The sequence below is a fragment of the Erythrolamprus reginae genome, chromosome 2 (genome assembly GCF_031021105.1).
Source record: "Erythrolamprus reginae isolate rEryReg1 chromosome 2, rEryReg1.hap1, whole genome shotgun sequence".
In the NCBI taxonomy this organism is placed as follows: Eukaryota; Metazoa; Chordata; class Lepidosauria; order Squamata; family Dipsadidae; genus Erythrolamprus; species Erythrolamprus reginae.
In genome coordinates, this window is record NC_091951.1 from 29240627 (window position 1) to 29264287 (window position 23661).

Consider the following 23661-nt stretch of genomic DNA (forward strand, 5'->3'; position numbering starts at 1 on the left):
TTACATTGTTTCCTATGGGAAACAATGTTTCGTCTTACGAACCTTTCGTCTTACGAACCTCCCCCTGGAACCAATTAGGTTCGTAAGACGAGGTTTGACTGTATAACAAAAAAAAAGACATACACAAAAACATGCACATACATATACAACATTTGGGAAACAAAAATTTCCCCACTTTTTAAAAAAAATGTTGGATCAGAGAATTTTACTTCTTGCACATAGTATTAATTCTTTAATTCTTTAATTTGATGCATTGCTTTGCTTGAATTTTTATTTATTTCTTTGCTGTTCTTTCCTTTAGCCAGTCATAAAATTTTGCCCATATTTTATAATACTCTGAATCTTCCTTTCCCTCTAATTTTTTGGATAACCTGTCCATCTCCGCACAGTGCAATATTTTTTTAATTACTATATTCTCTTCCGGTGTTTTATCCATTTTCCATTGTTGGGCATATGCGATCCTGGCAGCTGTTAATACTGTATGTGTATAACTAAGTATCTTATCTCTTTTTCCATTTTTTAAATTAAAAATACCCAATAAATACAACTCTGGAATTTTTTCAAATTCTTCTTTTATTATGTCTTTTAACCAGTCTGTTATTTTATTCCACCATTGATGATAGAACATGCTTCTTTCTTTTTTGCACTTCCAGCATAATGGGGAGGTTTTTGGGAACATTTTTGAAAGTCTTTCCGATGGTAGGTGCCACCAGTAAAACATTTTTAATTGGTTTTCCTTGAATGCAGTCGATTTTGTCATTGGCCAATTATTAGTCCATAACTTTTCCCATTTTTCTAGTTCAATTGTGTAGCCAAAATTCATTCCCCAGCTTATCATACTTTCTTTTACGATTTCCCCTTCTGTTTCATAACGAATCAAGAATTTATATATTTTACCAATTAGTTTTTCATCATTTTTTAATAGTATCCTGTCCAAGTCACCACTCCCTGCCTGGGTGGAGTGCGGCAAGCTTCTACTAGCTACATTCCGTTGCCACACTCCCCCCCCTCAAGGGATTATAGAATGGTTAAAAGATTATTTCACAACTGCATACATTGACTTGAGGAGACGTCTGTCTTAAGACTTCTTTTGAAATTTTTGTCATTTCCAGCACCCTCCATCTAGTCTCTCCCCTCCTCCACCTGTCCCAGGAACGCTTCTGCATTTCCAAGAAGATTGAGGCACAGAGCAAGAGAAATCCCAGGTGCTCAGAAGCAAATATCAACCCTCTCTACCCATCACACCTTCTCTCGCCCCTGCCCCCCGCCCCCACATCACAAGGCTAGCCCGGCCCTGAGTCTGAGCAGCCTTCCAGTCACTGGGCAGGGAAAGAGGATGCGTAGAACAGTGTTTCCCAACCTTGGCCACTTGAAGATATCTGGACTTCAACTCCCAGAATTTCCCAGCCAGCATTCGTCCAAATATCTTCAAGTGGCCAAGGTTGGGAAACAATGGCGTAGAAGACCGTCGTCGGTACTCGCCGAGCGGAGAATAAAGCGGTGCATGTGTTTGTGTGCTTCCCAGGGAAAAACTCTCTAGCCATCGAGAGGAAAGGAGGGACGCCTGTAGCGTTCTACCCCTCTAGGAAGGAGTACTCGTTGATCGAGACTCTCCAAGGGAGCTGTTGGAGGCAAATCGTGGCGGAACGATTTGCAGTTGCTCTTCCCGTGAGCAGATTGGAAACGGTGACTGTCAGGCGCCTTCTGATACTTAGCCCTCATCCTCAGCAGCCGGACACCGTCCCTATTTTTCCAACAGTCTCCCCGAGTCCCTCTTCAAGGAACAGGACCTAGCGTTTGATTTAGAGGGGCGACGCCGAGAGCATCGGGCTCACTTTACAGGCAGTTTTCGCTTTTGCGCGACAGTCCTCCACTCCACCACTCGAAGAGCAGAAGCGCTGAACTGGCTGCTGTCCGGGAATGAAAGGTCCGCTCTAGGAAGCCCGTATCTATAGTTTGCAATGGGCAGGAAATTGTGACGCGAACGATTGGCGGTTGGTCTCCTCAGGCACCGAAGCCTCGATTTAAACAAGCCCCCGTTTCTTCACCTCCTGGAAACTGGGAAATTAGTGGAAGTGGTGGGCGGCGGGTGTGTGTGTCTGTGTTGTGGCAACTCCACTTGTCAAAGCCTTGTTTTGTTTATCTTCGAGCAGTAAGTCCGATGGAGACCCAGAAGTCTCCGGGAACGGAAGCAGCCGGATTCCTAGTCGCTCTTCGTGAGGGGAACGGATGGGACTCCGGGGGGGGAAACAGTCTGAAAAGCCTCTCCGAGGACTCCCTCAGCCCAGAGATCCACCGGCGGCGCTTCCGCGGTCTGGATGGCTGCCGCCAGGAGGCCGAGGGGCCCCGGGAGCTTTGCAGCCGCCTGCACCGACTGTGCCGTCAGTGGCTGCGGCCGGAGAGGAGCAGCAAAGGGGAGATGCTGGACCGGGTGGTGCTGGAGCAGCTGCTGGCCCTGCTGCCCCCGGAGATGGCGGGCTGGGTGAGGGAGTGCGGAGCCGAGAGCTGTTCCCAGGCGGTGGCCCTGGCCGAAGGCTTCCTGCTCAGCCGAGCCCAGAGGGAAGAGCCGCAGGAGGGGCAGGTGAGCTCGGGGTGGGGAGGGGAGAACCGGGGGTCGCTCGGGGTCTGCAGTGAACTGCTAATAGCAAGGAGAGATTGAAGGCTGTCGATCTTGTTATCTAGGTCGGTCAGGATCAAACTTCAGAACTACTTGCACTCTGCAGTCAACAAAATTAGCCTCCTGACTGTCAGTATGGAGACTTCATTGTTTCCTCCTGGATATAATTCTGAGAGAAAAGAGAATTTAATTCTATTTCCACTACCCACACTCCTGAAGGATATAAAAGGGTCTTAGATTTGAGGAAGTGGTTACAATTTCTTCTCCAAGGTCACTTTTTCTTTCCTCAGGTACAGGAATTAATTGGGGCCCTTTTTCCAGTTCAGTTGATGATATTGAAATTATTAATTCTCAATCACTCTTATATTTGTGACTTTATTACCTAAAATGTTACATTGTAGTCAGTTTCTCACTCATTTCACAGAATATTGTTTTCTAAAGTGAATGAAGTAGTAGTGTCTCCCTGAACAGTTTTTCCTTACTGAATACTTGTGATTTTCATAGCATCTCCGTTAGTTAAGGCAACAGGGCTCCTTAAGTCCTATGCCTATCTGAAATGACCACCTTTTGCCCAGAAATAGAAGCCACATAGAAGGCAGAATCTCAAGTTCTCTTACTTTGACTTGGGTTGGGAAAATACAGGTACAGAGGCAAAAGGTAAGTCAAGCATACTAATCTGGTTCTGGTTCTCTGAGATTGGATCATAAACCAGAATCTTCTGTCAAATACAGGAGCAGTTCATGGGGAAGATCTCCGCAAAGCTCCAGGAAAGAGGAGATCCATCCAGCCCTTCCCAGGAGCTGCGCTTCAGGAGAATCCAACTGGGGCCTCCTTGCCAGGTAAGTGCAGGTTTCTTCTGAGAGCAGTGGAGTACAAACTCCATCCGTTCATGATCTGATTTTATCATCAAATGCACAATCTCTGACCATTTAAACCCACTGCCTCCCCCCAGAATGTCCTGCTAAATTACGCTCAGCATTCAAGATTATTCTTGAGTTGCAAAAAAGAGAAAATTGGCAGGCTTTGTTATATTAGACAATTTGAAAACTAGAAATTATTAGAAAATTTGTTTCATGGAAAAAGTTGAATACTTCATATTTTTTGGAAGAGTGCTGAAAACTAGTTAGAAATGAAGCCCTAAGAATTTAAACAATAAGAGTAAGAGTAAAAAACAACATTAAGGGTGAATCCCATGAAAATAGAACCCTATGTGATTGTTAAATAACTGCAAGAATAAGACTGTTAGCTAAGCGACTTGGGATTTTTAGGCTCATTGCCAACGTTCTAAAGCTAACTAGGAAAAATTTCTGATGGGTGTTTCATGTTTACTTAGGAGTTTGCTAGCCTAGGGGACTGCTCCCTGAAACCTCCTTGCTGAGTTATTCTGACCCACTGAGAAGCTCTGCAATGTTGGTTGTGTTGCCATCCTACATCCTGGATGCACCTAAGTCATGATTTGTGGAGCTACGGCTTCCCAGCCCCAAAGATGACATGGACATGCAGACATAAATCTGTTTTCACCAAGGAAATGTCCATTTAATTCCTTTTGAACATCTGTTCGCAGTTTGTGTGAAAAGAAAGAAAACGTCCAAGTCTTTCCTTCCAATGTCTGTTAAGTAACATTTTCTTTCTCTATCAGAGATCAGGTCCATTTGAGGAGGTGACTGTGGACTTCACGCTGGAGGAGTGGGAGCTGCTAGATTCTGGTCAGAAGAACTTGTGCACAGACGTCACATGGGAATTTTTGAAGATTATGGCTCTTCTGGGTAAGGCCAAGTTTTCCTCTGGCTTCCATTCATTGGGGGAGTTCTCTTTCAGTGGAGGATGGCTAGCTATTTATGCTCAGATGCTTTAGGTGATCATTCCTCCTCAAAGCCTTATATATTCCCTGTACACTCTGGAAATGCCCTAGATATTCATGGCAGTGGCTGAACAGAATGAGCAATCAGCACCAAATCCTTAATATATTTCTTGGCCAAAAATTATTTGGGTACCATCAGAATGTCCTAGATAACAATTTTCAGCCTTCACATCCTAGCTGGACACATAGGTGATACCAAACCTAGAACACATGATTTTTAAGGGGGGGGGATGTTCACTTTTCTAATTGTAACAGAAATATTTCTTTTCTTTTCCAAGGAGATGATGGGTTGGAAAATGAGAATAGCAAGCAAGCAAGATTAAAGACAGAGAGGCGTGAAGTTGAAGATGTGATATTTGGCCCTAAAGAGGACACAGGGAGACCAGAGATAAACCACTCAGAGAATGGAGGGGATAAATCACCCACTTCTGTTCCTGTTGGAACCCCTATCGTCCTGTCCCAGCAAGATCTGGAAGGAAAGAAAAAAGAAAAATATGGGTGGAAAGAAAAAAATCAATTTGATTTACAAGAATGTGGCATTAATCAGACCGAAGGGAAAATGTATGAAAAATATGTCAATTATTCTTTCTCGCTTCCTTTACTAAAAGAAATATACAGCAAAAGCAAACCACATACTTTTGTAAGATCTGAGAGGGATTCCAGACAGAGCAGAGAGATGAAACTTTGCATGGAGAGGGGAAAGCGATTAATTAGCAAGAGTAAACTTATTTTCCACCAAAAGAGCCACAATGGGCAGAGATCACATAAATGCCTAAAATGTGGAAAGATCTTTCGTCGGAAAGAAAATCTTAACCATCACAAAAGGATCCACACTGGAGAGAGACCACATAAATGCATGGAGTGTGGAAAAAGCTTTACACACAAGGGGAATCTTAAATTTCATAACAAAATCCACACAGGGGAGAGACCATATAAATGCATGAAATGTGGAAAGAGCTTTAAAAGGAAAGGAAATCTTAATGATCACAAAATGATACACACTGGAGAGAGACCATATAAATGCATGGTATGTGGAAAAACCTTTAAACGAAAGCTACATCTTCATCGTCATGAAAAGATACATACTGGAGAGAAACCATATAAATGCTTCATATGTGGAAAGACCTTTACTGAAAACCGAAGTCTTAATGATCATAAAAGGATCCACACTGGAGATAGTCCATATAAATGCATGGAATGTGGAAAAAGCTTTACCCAGAAGGGACAGCTTAATGATCATCAATGGATCCACACTGGGGAGAAACTGTATAAATGCACAAAGTGTGGAAAGACCTTTACCCAGAAGGGGCATCTTAATGTTCATCAAAGGATCCACACTGGGGAGAGACCATATAAATGCACGGAGTGTGGAAAGACTTTTACCCGGAAGGGACAGCTTAAAGTTCATCAACGGATCCACACTGGGGAGAGACCATATAAATGCACGGAGTGTGGTAAGACCTTTACCCGGAAGGGACATCTTAATGATCATCAATGGACCCACACTGGGGAGAGACCACATAAATGCACGGAGTGTGGAAAGACCTTTACCCAGATGGGACAGCTTAATGATCATCAAAGGATCCACACTGGGGAGAGACCATATAAATGCACGGAGTGTGGAAAGACATTTACCCAGAAGGGACGTCTTAATTATCATCAATGGATCCACACTGGGGAGAGACCATATAAATGTACGGAGTGTGAAAAGACCTTTACCCGGAAGGAACGTCTTAATGATCATCAATGGATCCACACTGGGGAGAGACCACATAAATGCTTGGAGTGTGGAAAAACCTTTACCCGGAAAGAACGTCTTAATGATCATCAATTGATCCACACTGGGGAGACACCAAATAAATGCACAGAGTGTGGAAAGACCTTTACCCAGAAGGGACATCTTAATTTTCACAGAAGGATCCACACTGGGGAGAGATCACATAAATGCATGGAATGTGGACAGAGTTTCATTACCAATGCTTTTCTTACTTGCCCCCAAAGGATTCACGCGGGCGACACGATATAAATGCCTCAAATGTGAAAAGACCTTTACCTGGAAAGGACATCTTAACAGTTGTTGTGAGTGGTCCACGTCCGGTTCAGCTGGTCATGGATTTTGAGGAGGACGAGCCGGGTCTGTCTGGGTATCCTACACCAGTGTTCTTGCCAACAGAGTCTGCAAGTGCGAGTGAAGGGGAGTTGGAACCTGGAGGACCATCAAAATCTGTAGAACCCCCAGCTATGGTAGTGTCTGAATCAGAGGACGGTGGGGATGTTTCGGATTAGGAACCCCTATTAGATGCAAGGGGTCAGGAGGTTAAAATTATCTATAGAAGAAGGTCTTGGAGGTGACTATCTGTATAGGACATTTGGCCACTCCCTAGCAGTATTTAAGAAGGGCTGATGGGAAAAAGGGGTGTGGAAAAAACAACATTCTGAACATGGAGCTGAGAGCCTTTCCCAATCCCCTGGATTTTGAAATCTTGGTTTTTAACTATCCATCCTATGATAAAATACAGGAAATAGTATCAGGGTAGATTAGATGGATCATGCAGCCTTTTTCTGCTGTCAGTCTTCTATATTTCTATGACTGTAGCTGAACTGAATGAGCAAGTGAAGCAAAGATATCATGACTGAGCATTTATAACAATACAATGATACCTCATCTTACGAACTCCTCGTCATATGAACTTTTCGAGATACGAACCCAGGGTTTAAAATTTCTTTGCCTTGTCTTAAAAATCCTTTCCGTCTTACGAACCTGAGCCCAGGTGCGTGGGCTCTTTTACTGCATGTGCGCTCTCTTACTGCCGCAGGGATTCCCCTGCCTTGTGACTGCTACCGCTGGGATTTCCCATTTGCTTGCTGCCCCCGCTGGGATTCCCCACCTCCTTTTGCTTGCACCTGCAGTCCCGAGGCTGGGAACGCCGGAGCTACCCTATTTCCCTGCCACTTTCCCCTCTAGCCTTCCGCAGTCACCCCATCCTGCTGCCAAAATCCACCCTAACCTACCGCTTCCTTTGCCCAATCTGGTTGCTAAAATCACCCCTCCAAAAGCTTCCTACACCGCTCCAAATTGCTCCCAAAATTACTCCTCCAAAAGCTTCCTAAACTGCCCCAAATCACCTCCAAAATTGCTCCCCCAAAAGTGTCCTACACCACTCTAAATTGCTCCCAAAATCACCCCTCCAAAAACTTCCTACACTGCTCCAAATTGCTCCCAAAATCACTCCTCCAAAAGCTTCCTAAACTGCCCCAAATTGCCTCCAAAAGGGGCTCCCCCAAAAGCTTCCTACACCTCTCCAAATTGCTCCCAAAATCACCCCTGCAAAAGCTTTCTACACTGCCCGCAAATCACCTCCAAAATTGCTCCCCCAAAAGCTTCTTACACCACTCCAGATTGCTCCCAAAATCACCCCTCTAGATGCTCCCTATGCCACCCCAAATTGCCTCCAAAATCACTCCCCCAAAAGCTTCCTACAATGCTCCAAATTGCTCCCAAAATCACTCCTCCAAAAGCTTTCTAAACTGCCCCCAAACTGCCTCCAAAATCGCTCCCCCAAAAGCTTCCTACACCACCCCAAATCACCTCCAAAATCACTCCCCCAAAAGCTTCCTACACCCCTTCAAGTTGCTCCCAAAATCACCCCTCTAAAAGCTTCCTACACCGCTCCAAATTGCTCCCAAAATTACTCCACCAAAAGCTTCCTAAACTGCCCCAAATCACCTCCAAAATTGCTCCCCCAAAAGCGTCCTACACCACTCTAAATTGCTCCCAAAATCACCCCTCCAAAAACTTCCTACACTGCTCCAAATTGCTCCCAAAATCACTCCTCCAAAAGCTTCCTAAACTGCCCCAAATTGCTTCCAAAAGGGGCTCCCCCAAAAGCTTCCTACACCCCTCCAAATTGCTCCTCAAATCACCCCTGCAAAAGCTTTCCACACTGCCCCAAATCACCTCCAAAATCGCTCCCCCAAAAGCTTCTTACACCACTCCAGATTGCTCCCAAAATCACCCCTCTAGATGCTCCCTATGCCACCCCAAATTGCCTCCAAAATCACTCCCCCAAAAGCTTCCTACAATGCTCCAAATTGCTCCCAAAATCACTCCTCCAAAAGCTTTCTAAACTGCCCCCAAACTGCCTCCAAAATCGCTCCCCCAAAAGCTTCCTACACCACCCCAAATCACCTCCAAAATCGCTCCCCCAAAAGCTTCCTACACCCCTTCAAGTTGCTCCCAAAATCACCCCTCTAAAAGCTTTCTACACTGCTCCAAATCACCTCCAAAATCACTCCACCAAAAGCTTCCTACATCGCTCCAAATTGCCCCCAAAATCACCCCTCCAGATGCTCCATATGCCACCCCAAATTGCCTCCAAAATGCTCCCCCAAAAGCTTCCTATGCAACCCCGTTTTTGTCCCCCTCACTCTGCTCATTTGCCCCACATCTTTCTCATCTCTTGAGCTCCATGATTCTTTCCCTCCTGTTTTTGCCCACCCCACTCTGCTCATTTCCCCCACATCTTTCTCATCTCTTGAGCTCCATGATTCTTTCCCTCCTGTTTTTACCCACCCCACTCTGCTCATTTCCTCTACACCTTTCTCCTCTCTTGAGCTCCATGAGTCTTTCCCTCTCGTTTTTGCCCACCCCTCTCTGCTCATTTCCTCTATACCTTTCTCCTCTCTTGAGCTCCATGAGTCTTTCCCTCTCGTTTTTGCCCACCCCTCTCTGCTCATTTCCTCTACACCTTTCTCCTCTCTTGAGCTCCATCTTTCCCTCCCATTTTTGTCCCCCCCACTCTGCTCATTTCCTCTACACCTTTCTCCTCTTTTGAGCTCCATGAGCCTTTCCCGTTTTAGCCCACCCCACTCTGCTCATTTCCCCCACACCTTTCTCCTCTCTTGAGCTCCATGAGTCTTTTCCTCCCGTTTTTGTCCCCCCCACTCTGCTCATTTCCTCTACACCTTTCTCCTCTTTTGAGCTCCATGAGTCTTTTCCTCCCGTTTTTGCCCACCCCTCTCTGCTCATTTCCTCCATAGGAAAATCCCACCTTCGCAAAAACACGGAAGTCCGGAGGTGGGGTTTCGAGGACTTCCGTGTTTTTGCTATGGTGCAATGTTGCTGAGGCTTCCCTCGCTGGGAAACCCATTTTTGCGATCCTGGGATTCCCCTTCTCAGATTTCCCTACAGCATCGCAAAAAGTCAGGAGGTGGGGTTTCCCTTGGAGGGGAGTCTCAGGGGAATCCCAGGATCGCAAAAATGGGCGCTTTGCTTGCAACGGAAGTCCGGAGGCGGGGCATCCCAGCGGCAGCGGTGGATTTATAAGGTGAAAAACGTTTGTAAGAAGAGGCAAAAAAAATCCGAACCTCAGGTTCGTATCTCAAAAAGTTCGTATGATGAGGATTCGTATGACAAGGTACCACTGTGTAGCAAAACTTATTAAAGTCTTAAAGCTTTACTGAAGCCTGAGGAGAGCAAAAATGGCTGAAAAGAAGAGCAAAAATCAGCTGGCACCCTGGAACTGTCATAGAGCAATCCCTGCATGTCATCAGGTATGGCTCCACATGCAATCTGGCATGCGTGTCATAAGTTCGTCATCGCTGACCAAGAGGATGCATTCGGGAATATTTTTTACATTCTTTTTGGTGATAAATGCCAGTGATAAAACATCTTGCACTGGTTTTCCTTGAATGCAGTGGATCGTGTAATTTGCCAGTTGTATGACTTTAGTCTTTCTCATTTGTTTAATTCTGTGGGATATCCAAAATTTTCCCCATAGCTGATTATATTATCTCCTCCTGTGTTTTATATCTAATTAAAAATTTATAAGTTTTGCCAATTAATTTTTCTTTCTTTTTCATGAGTATCTTATTCAGGCCGCTCCTTCCTATTTGAAAATCTGGCCCTTATTGAAGGGCATTTTGAAATGTATCTTGTATCTGAAAATACGTCTGCCTGTCAAATAGTTAACCTTTTTCTTCTAATTCTTCCTTTGATCATAAATTTAATTGTTTGTTTAATAGTTCTGTGTATTTTATTGTATTCTTAGATTGTATTAAATTTGGATGATACTTTAATTCTATTGGGAAGATCCATTCCAAAGAAGCCTATAGTGGACTATAGAAGGAATAGATCAGATATCCAGACCTTGGTAATCAATGGAGAACGAATGGAATAGGTGGTCAGTTTCATGTTTCTGGGTGTTATGAAAAAGGACCTGACCTGGGACACTCACATTGCAGCACTGGTCAAAGGGCCAGCAGAGCCTTCTCAGGAAACAACAGCTCAATGAAAAACTGTTGGTGACCTTTTACTGCTGCACCAGAGAGAGCATCTTAACTCACTTGCCAGTTGCATTGTGGCAGATGAGAGACTGCCCACCCAAAGGCTTCTCTTCTCCATACCCGGAACTTTTGCAAATGGACAAAATTGCTTCAGTGTAGCATCTTGCACAGCTTCAGGCCTTCTGTCCCTTTGCAAAACTTTCAGTGCGGAAAACTTCCAAAAGCTTCTCTCTTTCCATCGGACCAGAATATCTCCGAGACCGCCTCCTGCCGCACGAATCCCAGCGACCGATTAGGTCCCACAGAGTGGGCCTTCTCCGGGTCCCGTCAACTAAACAATGTCGGTTGGCGGGCCCCAGGGGAACAGCCTTCTCTGTGGCGGCACCGGCCCTCTGGAACCAACTCCCCCAGGAGATTAGAACTGCCCCTACTCTTCCTGCCTTCCGTAAACTCCTTAAAACCCACCTTTGCCGTCAGGCATGGGGGAACTGAACATCTCCCCCTGGGCACGTTTAATTTATGCATGGTATGTCTGTGTGTGTATCTGTTAGCACATGGGGTTTTTAAATATTTAAATATTTTAAATTTGTCTGATTGCTTATGATTTGTTTTTACATGTTGTGAGCCGCCCCGAGTCTTCAGAGAGGGGCGGCATACAAATCTAAGTAATAAATAAATAAATAAATAAATTAGTGGATCTCAGTGCACAGACATACACCAAGTTACAAAGGTTGGGAACTGCTATTCTAAGTCTTATAGAGATGAATTAGAAACAAAAATGACAGACTCAACACAATGTTGTTTGTCTGTTTAACTTATGTGGCACCCAATCCCTGAGGACTTAGGGCGGCTCCCAACACTAAAGGAGATACCCCCATAGAGAAGTGGCAACCCACCAACAGAGAGGCCCCCAAATTGGCCTGGAGTATCCAGAAGACTTTTTACTCCCTTACTTAATAGGGGGCCCTAGAGAAGGAGCTCTCGCCTCACAATCAGGAGACTGAGTTCAATCCTAGGTAGAGGCAGGTCCTCTCCTGCCTCCCGCGCTGATGTTCCCCGCTGCATCGGGTGCCGCCAGCCCCGAGTCGGACGCACCATCGCCGCCGCGGCCAGCCGCTGCACACCCCGGCCTCGCTGGAGGTCTAGCCAGAGCCTGAGTCGGGCCCGCTCGGCCTCGCCTCCTCGCCCGCCGCCCATCCGCCCACCCAGGATGCAGACCTTCTGCCTCGCCCTGCACCTGCCGCCGGCCCGATCCTGCGCCTCCTGCTTCTGGGCTGGCAACGTCTCCAGCTGCTTAGCTTCTCCTGTCCAGCCCGAAGCCAAAAGAAAAACGTGGAGGCTGGTGAACAAAGGGCTTCTGGATGGATGGGAGGAGCTAAGTGGCCGGAGGAATCAATGTAAAAAGTTGCTGGGCTGGCAACATCTCCGGCTGCTTAGCCCCTCCTGTCCTGCCCGAAGCCAAAAGAAAAACGTGGAGGCTGGTGAACAAAGGGCAGAACTTTCGGCTTCTGGATGGATGGGAGGAGCTAAGCGCCTGTCGGAGAGCTTCCTGGGCATGAAAGCTCGCGAATGCAACAAGAACGAAAGCCAGGAAGCTCTCCGAGCTCGGAAAGGAGCCCACGGTCAGTCGGCAGTGGGCGGGAGGAAGGCGAATGCCTCTCTTTGTTGCGCTGCCGCCAGCATGGCCTGGCTGGCAGCGGAAGATGTAACAGAGCCCACGGGGCCGGCAGTGAACAGAGCGGAGCCCACATGGCTGTGCTCCATGACAGGGACCGCCGGCCTGCTGGGCCGGTGGGGGATGGAACGGAGCCCATGTGGCTGGGCTCCGCAACGGAGACCCGGCGGGGAGGAGAGCGGAGCCCACATGGCTGGGCTCCGCGACAGAGACCGCCGGCCAGCTGCCTACTGGGCTGGTAAGTGGGGGAACGGAGCCCACATGGAGCCGCCGACCGAGCGGAGCAATCTTCTGCCGGCCATGGGCGAAGGGTGGGGAAGCCGGTGGCTGTAGCAGCTGGTGCAAGAGGCTTCCCCGCCCTTCGCCCATGGCCGGCAGAAAATCGCTCTTGCCCGGCTTCCCCGCCCTTTGCCCGTGGCCAGCAGAAGAAGGGCGGGGAGCCGGGCAAGAGCGATCTTGAGGGGCAGGGAGCCAGGCAAGAGCGATCTTCTGCCGGCCATGGGTGAAGGGCGGGGAAGCCTCTTGCACCAGCTGCTACAGCCGCCGGCTTCCCCGCCATTCGCCCATGGCCGGCAGAAGATCGCTCCGCTCGGTCGCTCCGGCTGTTTTAAAAGGTGACAGCCGGGCTGCGAGGCTTCCCAGTAGCCTCCCGAACCCCGAAATTTTGCCAATCTTCCGGTTTCGGGAGGCTGCTAGGAAGCCCCCCCGGCTGTTTTAAAAGGTGACAGCCGGGCGGCAGCAGTTTTTTGCGGGTTTTTTTTGTTGTTGCACGGATTAATTCACTTTACATTGTTTCCTATGGGAAACAATGTTTCATCTTACGAACCTTTCGTCTTACAAACCTTTTGTCTTACGAACCTCCCCCCTGGAACCAATTAGGTTCGTATCTTGAGGTACCACTGTACTTGGTATAGTTCACCTTTATAAATTAGCTCATCCATAATTTTAATGAGTACTGATATCTTTTAATGTTCACACTTTTTCTGGAAGAAGCTTCAATGCCAGCTACTTTATTCTGTCTGTACATGCATTTTTTCTGACATGCTCAGTTATTTATTGTTTCAATTCTTCACTTTATTATTTACAAGATTTTGTTATTTCTGAGGCAGAGGAAGGGATGCCCCTTTTCTGAATGAAATCATTTCTATAGCTACGCAAGCTTCCTGTACATGTTTTGGTTTATTTGCCCTCGGCGTCATCTTTTTAGCCATTGTCTATCCACTGCAAGATGAAGGTGTCTTCTGTTGGGTTTAACCACTCTACTACATGCTTGCACAGTCTTGTAAACATACCTCTATGGTCAGGTCGCAATTAACTGACTAGCGTGTCACCTTTTGATGACCAAAAGGGGCAGGTACTCTGCAGACTATATAAACTTCTGCAGAGTAGATGCTCCTCCCCTTCTGATCCTCTTTTTGGCCCTGCTGAGCCTTCTTCCACCTCCTTCTCTCTCCCCCGTGTGCTCCATTGTCCTCGGCTGAGGACACATGTGTGAGATCAATCCGAAGACATCCTCACACATGGAAGCATCCAGAAGTTATTGATATATACTGAAATATAAGCATATATGCCTGCATTACGTAAATGCATGAATCAACAGAATTATAAGTAAAGATTAGTTTATTTCATCTTTATGGAGTGATCATTCATTACCAACAAATGGGATTCTAAGCCATACAATTGATTTCTTGCCATGCTGAATCCGCTGCAACTTAAGCCAGCTAAACTCTGCTAATACTAGTAATATTAATATTAACCAGAATACCCAACAAAGCCCAACATCTTCAATATTATCCTGAGCCTTCTTTTGCGAATTGGGCCCCACAATACTTGCTGATACCATCACTCCACCTTGTTTTAGATCTCTTTCATGGGTGCTTTTTATCAAGTGGGATCCATTCTATAGCTGCCTTGGTCCACCTGCCATCGGTTCTTCTTGCTATGCGACCAGCCCATTTCCATTACAATTCTTCTCTTCGTGATATGGTATACTTTGTTCTCTAATGTAGACTTGCCCAAATGTTCTGGGTTGGCAGCCTTGACGGTGAGAGGGACAGTTGTCATGTACACATGCGTGTGCGAAAACAAGCACACAAGAGCAAACAAGCCTGGCACCCACACACTTGTAGGGACATTAGTGCCTGAATGATACTCATGGTGTTGGTAGCACCTGGGCAACACATGCTGGATCCCCAGTACCCCAAGGCACAGTGACCCAGCACTCCACACTCATGGAAACACTAGTGCCAGTAGAAAGAGGTGCAAGCATGTGAATGCCTGCACTGACCAGCCACTCAGTCTGCTGGCCAACAGGGAACTGCCTGGTAGTAGACTTCAGCCCATAGGTTCAGGAGGACCCCTACTCTAATCCATGTCCAATGATTCATTTCCATTCACCATATGAGAAGAGTTCTAGGTTGAGTATTTTATGGTTGTGTGAGTGTTCACCAGTCAGGGGGAAAAACTATTATCATGGCTTCTCAACTGTAAGATACAATTGGTGGAAAAAGCAAGGTCCTTCTAGGAAGCACGCATCTTATCTCGATGAGACATGTGAGCCCATGAGCATACAGGAAATTGGGAAAAAACTGCTGCTGCTTTTCCCCAGGTGCAGAAAGTTCAAGGAAGCTGACGGCCATGTCTCTGCACCTCCAAATGTGAAACGGGGGGGGGGGGGGTATGGAGAAGCAGGGAAACACGTCAGATTGCCTTTGGCTTCTTTTGGCCATCCTCAAGCAAGAAACCCAATGGAGGCCTAGAGATCTCCAGGTATGGAGGGTGACCTCAGCCGAGAGATTCAATGCTGGTGTTTCTGCAGTCGCTATCGCTGCCAAGCTCCCCCCCCCCTCTGCCCCCCCCCCCGAAACTTTATAGCCATCTGCAGTGTTTCCCAACCTTGGCCACTTGAAGATATCTGGACTTCAACTCCTATAATTCCCCAGCCAGCGTTCGTTGGCTGGGGAATTCTGGGAGTTGAAGTCCAAATACTGTATCTTCAAGTGGCCAAGGTTGGGAAACACTGGCGTAGAAGACCGTAGTCGGTACTCGCCGAGCGGAGAATAAAGCGGTGTGTGTAGATGTGTGCTTCCCAGAGAAAAACTCTCTAGCCATCGAGAGGAAAGGAGGGGCGCCTGTAGCGTTCTGCCGCTCTAGGAAGGAGCACTCGTTGATCGAGACTCTCCAAGGGAGCTGTTGGAGACAAATCGTGGCGGAACGATTTGCAGTTGCTCTTCCCGTGAGCAGATTGGAAACGGTGCCTGTCAGGCGCCTTCTGATACTTAGCCCTCATTCTCAGCAGCCGGACACCGTCCCTATTTTTGCAACAGTCTCCCCGAGTCCCTCTTAAAGGAACAGGACCTAGCGTTTGATTTAGAGGGGCGACGCCGAGAGCATCGGGCTCCCTTTACCTGCAGTTTTCGCTTTCGCTTTTGCGCGACAGTCCTCCACTCCACCACTCGAAGGGCAGAAGCGCTGAACTGGCGGCTGTCCGGGAATGAAAGGCCCGCTCTAGGAAGGCAGTATCTATTGTTTGCACTGGGCAGGAAATTGTGAGAGGAACGATTGGCGGTCTCCTCAGGCACCGAAGCCTCGATTTAAACGAGCCCCCGTTTCTTCACCTCCTGGAAACCGGGAAATTAGTGGAAGTGGTGGGCGGCGGGTGTGTCTGTCTGTGTGGGGGCAACTCCAATTGTCATAGATAGCCTTGTTTTGTTTATCCTCGAGCAGTAAATCCGATGGAGAACGGATGGGACTCCGGGGGGGAAAACAGCCTGAAAAGCCTCCCCGAGGACTCCCTCAGCCCGGAGATCCACCGGCGGCGCTTCCGTGGTCTCGAAGGCTGCCGCCAGGAGGCCGAGGGGCCCCGGGAGCTTTGCAGCCGCCTGCACCGGCTGTGCCGTCAGTGGCTGCGGCCGGAGAGGAGCAGCAAAGGGGAGATGCTGGACCGGGTGGTGCTGGAGCAGCTGCTGGCCCTGCTGCCCCCGGAGATGGCGGGCTGGGTGAGGGAGTGCGGAGCCGAGAGCTGTTCCCAGGCGGTGGCCCTGGCCGAAGGCTTCCTGCTCAGCCGAGCCCAGAGGGAAGAGCCGCAGGAGGGGCAGGTGAGTTCGGGGTGGGGAGGGGAGAACCGAGGATCGCTCGGGGTCTGCAGTGAACTGCTAATAGGAAGGAGAGATTGAAGGCTGTCGATCTTGAGCCGGTCAGGATGAAACGGGAGATCTTCTTTCAATTGCCAATCAACAGAATTAGCCTCCTAACTGCCAATATTTGCAGAGCTAATTTCTTCTTTGAATCTTTTTGTTTCTTTAAATATTTTTTATTTCTGGAGATAATCGTAAGAGAATTCAACCCTATTTCTACCACCCAAACTCCTGAGGGATATAAGAGGGTCTTGAATTTGAGGGAAGTGGTCACAATTTCTTCTCCAACATCTCTTTTTCTTTCCTCGGGTGCAGGAATTAATTGGAGCATGAACTGATGATATTTAAATTATTAAACTATTGAAATTTTAAATTATTAAAGTATTAAATTATCAAATTATATTATTAAATTATTATTGGGTGAGATTATCAGAGGGCATGGGGTGAGTCACCAACAGTATCCTGATAATACTCAGCTGTACATTTCAACCATGTGTCCCCTCAGTGAAGCAGTGGAAGTGATGTGCCGGTTTCTGGAGGCTTTTAGGGTCTGGATGGGCAATAACAGGCTCAAGCTCAACCCCACTTTATTTCTCTAAAATGTTACACTGTAGAATGTAGGTTCTTTCTTTTCCTCACTCATATCACATAATATTGTTTTCTAATGTTAATGAAAGTGTCATGTCTCCCTGAACAGTTCTTCCTTACGGAGTACTTGTGATTTTTATAGCAGCTCTTTTAGTTATTGCAACAGGGCTCAGTAAGTCCAATATCCATCTAAAATGACCACAGTTTGCCCAGAAATAGAAGCCACATATAGAGCGCAATCCCAAGTTCTCTTACTTTGACTTGGGTTGAGGAAATAGAGGTACAGAGGCAAAAAGTAAGGCAGGCAAACTAATCTGGTTCTGGTTCTGTGAGATTGGATCATAAACCAGACTTCTGTCAGGTGCAGGAGCCGTTTATGGGGAAGGTCTCCGCAGAGCTCCAGGAAAGAGGAGATCCATCCAGCCCTTCCCAGGAGCTGCGCTTCAGGAGAATCCAACTGGGGCCTCCTTGCCAGGTAAGTGCAGGTTTCTTCTGAGAGCAGTGCAGTACAAACTCCATCTGTTCATGATCTGATTTTATCATCAAATGCACAATCTCTGACCATTTGAACTCAGTGCCCCCCCCCCCCCCGAGAATATCCTGCTAAATTACGCTCAGCATTCAAGATGGTTATTGAGTTTTAAAAAAGAGAAAATTGGTAGGCTTCGTTATATTAGACAATTTGAAAGTTAGAAATTTATTAGAAAATTTGTTTGATGGAAAAAGTTTAATACTTCATATTTTTCAGAAGAGTGCTGAAACCTAGTTAGAAATGAAGCCCTAAGAATTTAAACAATAAGAGTAAGGGTAAAAAATGAGATTAAGGGTGAATCCCATGAAGATAGGACCCTAAGTGATTGTTACATAACTGCAAGAATAAGACTGTTAGCTAGGCGACTTGGGATTTCTAGGCTCATTGCCAATGTTTTGAAGCTAGGTAGGAAAAATTTGGAGTGGATGTGTCATTAGGAGTTTGCTAGCCTAGGGGAGTGCTCCCTGAAACCACCTTGCTGAGCTATTCTGATCCACTGAGAAGCTCTGCAATGTTGGTTGTGTTGCCATCCTACAGCCTGGATGCATCTAAGTCATGATTTGTGGAGCTACGGCTTCCCAGCCCCAAAGATGACATGGACATGCAGACATAAATCTGTTTTCACCAAGGAAATGTCCATTTAATTCCTTTTGAACATCTGTTCCCAGTTTGTGTGGTAAGAAAGAAAATGTCCAAGTCTTTCCTGCCAGGGGAATACACTCCAAGACCAGGGAAGTCTTAATACTACTCTACTACGCCCTGGTCAGACCGCGCCTGGAGTACTGTGTTCAGTTCTGGTCACCACACTTCAAAAAAGACATTGAAACTCTGGAGAAGGTGCAGAAAAGAGCAACCAAAACGATCAGGGGTCTAGAAACCAAGACTTACGAAGAGAGACTGCGGGAACTGGGCATGGATAGCCTAGAGAAAAGTTGGGCCAGAGCGGACATGATAGCAGTCTACAGGTATACGAGGGGTTGCCACAGAGAGGGGGGGATCACTTTATTCTCCAGGGCACCGGAGGGCTGGACGAGGAACAACGGCTGGAAGCTGACCAAGGAGAGATTCAACCTGGAAATAAGGAAGAACTTCCTGATGGTCAGAACGATCAACCAGTGGAACAACCTACCAGCGGACGTTGTGAACTCCAATACTCTGGACATTTTTAAGAGTAAATTGGACTGCCATTTGGCTAGGATGCTATAGGGTTCCTGCTTAGGCAGGGGGTTGGACTTGATGACCTGCATGGTCCCTTCCAACTCTAACAATAAAAATAAATAAATAAATAAATAAATGTCTGCCAAGTAACATTTTCTTTCTCTATCAGAGATCAGGTCCATTTGAGGAGGTGACTGTGGACTTCACGCTGGAGGAGTGGGAGCTGCTAGATTCTGGTCAGAAGAACTTGTGCGCAGATGTCACGTGGGAGGTTTTGAAGAATATGGCTCTTCTGGGTAAGGCCAAGCTTTCCTCTGGCTTCCACTCATTGGGGGAGTTCTCTTTCAGTGGAGGATGGCTAGCTATTTATGCACAGATGCTTTAGGTGATCATTCCTCCTCAAAGCCTTATATATTCCCTGTACACTCTGGGAATGCCCTAGATATTCATGGCAGTGGCTGATCAGAATGAGCAATGGCAGTGGCTGATCAGAATGAGCCGCCCCGAGTTTTCGGAGAGGGGCGGCATACAAATCCAAATAATAAATAAATAAATAAATAAATAAAATCAGCACCAAATCCTTAATATGTTTCTTGGCCAAAAATTATTTGGGTACCATCAGAATGTCCTAGATAACAATTTGCAGCCTTCACATCCTAGCTGGACACGTAGGTGATACCAAACCTAGAACACATGATTTTTAAGGGGAAGGATGTTCACTTTTCTAATTGTAACAGAAATATTTCTTTTCTTTTCCAAGGAGATGATGGGTTGGAAAATGAGAATATCAAGCAAGCAAGATTAAAGACAGAGAGGCGTGAAGTTGAAGATGTGATATTTGGCCCTAAAGAGGACACAGGGAGACGAGAGAGAAACCACTCAGAGAATGGAGGGGATAAATCACCCACTTCTGTTCCTGTTGGAACCCCTATCGTCCTGTCCCAGCAAGATCTGGAAGGAAAGAAAAAAGAAAAATATGGGTGGAAAGAAAAAAATCAATTTGATTTACAAGAATGTGGCATTAATCAGACTGAAGGGAAAATGTATGAAAACTATGTCAATCATTCTTTCTCGCTTCCTTTACTAAAAGAAATATACAGCAAAAGCAAACCACACACCTTTGTAAGATCTGAGAGGGATTCTAGACAGAGCAGAGAGAGGAAACTCTGCATGGAGAGGGGAAAGCGATTAATTAGCAAGAGTAAACTTATTCTCCACCAAAAGGGCCACAATGGGGAGAGATCACATAAATGCCTAAACTGTGGAAAGATCTTTGCTGGGAAAGAAAATCTTAATCGTCACAAAAGGATCCACACTGGGGAGAGACCACATAAATGCATGGAGTGTGGAAAAAGCTTTACACAGAAGGGGAATCTTAAATCTCATAACAAAATCCACACAGGGGAGAGACCATATAAATGCATGAAATGTGGAAAGAGCTTTAGAAGGAAAGGAAATCTTAATGATCACAAAATGATACACACTGGAGAGAGACCATATAAATGCATGGTATGTGGAAAAACCTTTAAACGAAAGGTACATCTTAATTGTCATGAAAAGATACACACTGGAGAGAAACCATATAAATGTACAGAGTGTGGAAAGACCTTTACCCGGAAGGGACATTTTAATGATCATCAATGGACCCACACTGGGGAGAGACCATATAAATGCACGGAGTGTGGAAAGACCTTTATCCAGATAGGACAGCTTAAAGTTCATCAACGGAACCACACTGGAGAGAGACCATATAAATGCACGGAGTGTGGTAAGACCTTTACCCGGAAGGGATATCTTAATGCTCATCAATGGACCCACACTAGGGAGAGACCACATAAATGCATGGAATGTGGACAGAGTTTCATTACCAATGCTTTTCTTATTTGCCATCAAAGGATTCACACGGGCGACACCATATAAATGCCTCAAATGTGAAACCATCAAAGTCTGTAGAATCCCCAGCTATGGTAGTGTCTGAGTCAGAGGATGATGGGGATGTTTGGTATTAGGAACCCCTGTTAAATGCAAGGGTCAGGAGGTTAAAATTATCTATAGAAGAAGGTTTGGAGTTGACTATCTGTATAGGACATTTGGCCACTCCCTAGCAGAATTTAAGAAGGGCTGATGGGAAAAAGGGGTGCGGAAAAAACAACATTCCAAACATGGATCTGAGAGCCTTTCCCAATCCCCTGGATTTTGAAATCTTGGTTTTTGACTATCCATCCTGTGATAAAATACAGGAAATAGTATAAGGGCAGATTAGATGGACCATGCGGCCTTTTTCTGCTGTCAGTCTTCTATATTTCTATGACTGTAGCTTGACTGAATGAGTAATTAAGTGAAGCAAAGATATCATGACTGAGGATTTATGACTATACAGTGATACCTCGTCTTACGAACTACTCGTCATACGAACTTTTCAATATACGAACCCAGGGTTTAAAATTCCTTTGCGTCGTCTTAAAAACCCTTTCCGTCTTACGAACCTGAGCCCGGGTACATGGACACTCTTTCTGCGTGTGTGCTCTCTCACTGCCGCAGGGATTCCCCTGCCTTGTGACTGCTACTGCCCGGATTTCCCATTTGCTTGCTGCCCCCGCCAGGATTCTCCACCTCCTTTTGCTTCCATCTGCAGTCCCGAGGCTGGGAATGCCAGAGCAGCCCCCTTTCCCTGCCACATTCCCCTCTAGCCCTCCACTTCCTCTTCTCCCTGCAGTCAGCCCATCCCTGTACCAAAATCCTCTATAGCCTACCGCTTCCTTTGCCCCATCTCACAGTAAAATCACCCCTCCAAAAGCTTCCTAAACCGCTCAAAATCGCCTCCAAAATCATCCCTCCAAAAGCTTCCTACACCGCTACAAATTGTTCCCAAAATCACCCCTCCAAAAACTTCCTAAACTGCCCCCAAATCACCACCAAAATTGCTCCCCGAAAAGCTTCCTACACCATTCCAAATTGCTCCTAAAATCACCCCTCCAGATGCTCCCTATACCACCCCAAATTGCCTCCAAAATTGCTCCCACAAAAGCTTCCCACAATGCTCCAAATTGCTCCCAAAATCACCTCTCCAGATGCTCCCTATGCCACCCCAAAGTGTCTCCAAAATCGCTCCCCCAAAAGCTTCCTACACCCCTCCAAATTGCTCCCAAAATCACCCCTCCAGATGCTCCCTATGCCACCCCAAATCACCTTCAAAATCACTCCCCCAAAAGCTTCCTACCCCGCTCCAAATTGCTCCCAAAATCACCCCTCCAGATGCTCCATAGGCCAACCCCAAATTGCCTCCAAAATTGCTCCCCCAAAAGCTTCCTATGCCACCCCATTTTTGTCCCCCCACTCTGCTCATTTCCTCTACACCTTTCTCCTCTCTTGAGTTCCATGAGTTTTTCCCTCCCGTTTTTGTCCCCCCCACTCGGCTCATTTCCTCTACACCTTTCTCCTCTCTTGAGTTCCATGAGTCTTTTCCTCCCGTTTTTGTCCCCCCACTCTGCTCATTTCCTCTACACCTTTCTCCTCTCTTGAGTTCCATGAGTCTTTTCCTCCCGTTTTTGTCCCCCCTACTCTGCTCATTTCCCCCACACCTTTCTCCTCTCTTGAGCTCCATGAGTCTTTTCCTTCCATTTTTGTCCCCCCAACTCTGCTCATTTCCTGTACACCTTTCTCCTCTCTTGAGTTCCATGAGTTTTTCCCTCCCGTTTTTGTCCCCCCACTCTGCTCATTTCCTCTACACCAGCGGTCCCCAAACTACGGCCCGCGGGCCGGATGCGGCCCGCTGAGGCGATTTATCCGGCTCGCAGGGAGCACACGAGATTTTATCGATAGATATAATAAGCTCTCGAATCTCCCGTCCATTCGCCGCGGAGGATGAGGTGAGGAGGAGACGGTGCAGAGGCAAGGGGTGGGGAGGAAAGCGGGCATGCAATTGGCCCCTTGCAGGCCCGTTTTCGTCCCCGCCCCTTGCCTCTGCACTGTCTCCTCCTCACCTCATCCTCCACGGTGAATGGACGGGAGATTCAGGAACCCTCCTGAATTTGCCCGAATGGAGGCAGCGGCGGTTTCAAGGGACCTGGTCCTTCTCGGCGGGGCTGCGTTGCTGCAGCCTCCGAGCTCCGCTGTTGTCCCCGGGAACTGTTACCTCAGCTGCGCTGAGAGAGAGAGCGTGGAGGGCGGCTTGCCGGTCCACGGCCCCCTGGATGAGCGGCCCCGCATGGCCCCAGCACCGGACTTCGCCGTCGCCTCTGCCCCCGTCCGGCTCTCCAGCAAAGAGTCCACCCCTTTGCCTTCCATGGCGCCCAGCGCCTGGCCCCAGGCCACTGCCACCTCCTCCTCTGGGTAGCGCGCCCGAGCTCTTCCTGCAGGAACGGGTGGTGGGGTGGAAGTGGTTGGACTTATCTACACGCGTGCCTGCTGATTGGGAAGAGAGGGAAAAAACTCTGCGCCTCCAAAGAGGGGAGAGGGGGAAGCAAGAAAAAAAGAGTTCCAACTTGGCGGAAGGCGGAGGGGAGAACCGAGCGTGCTGCAGCAAGTTTGCTTGGCTTTCTGGGGCTTTTTTTTTTCCTCCCCTTTCACCACCCCTGTCTGAATGTCGTTTGCCGCTTAGGAGTGACCCTCTCTCGGGCTTGTGGATGCGGCGCGGATGAGGGGGAAAGCCGTAAGCACGAATTAGCAAAACCAATTCAACCTCTTCTTCGCCTCCTTACCGACGACTGAAGAAAAAAGAAGCTTCGTTGGGATTTTGGCTCTCCGCAGAGACTCCAAATGTGCTTTTCAGGGCAGTCGGGCTTTCCCCCTCATCCACGCCACATCCAC

At 47.2% G+C, this 23661-nt stretch overlaps 1 pseudogene; it reads left to right on the top strand.

Moving 5' to 3' along the window:
- The first annotated feature begins 1979 nt into the window (after positions 1–1979).
- On the top strand, positions 1980–21227 carry LOC139159281 (zinc finger protein 845-like; annotated as a pseudogene).
- Positions 21228–23661: the final 2434 nt, after the last annotated feature.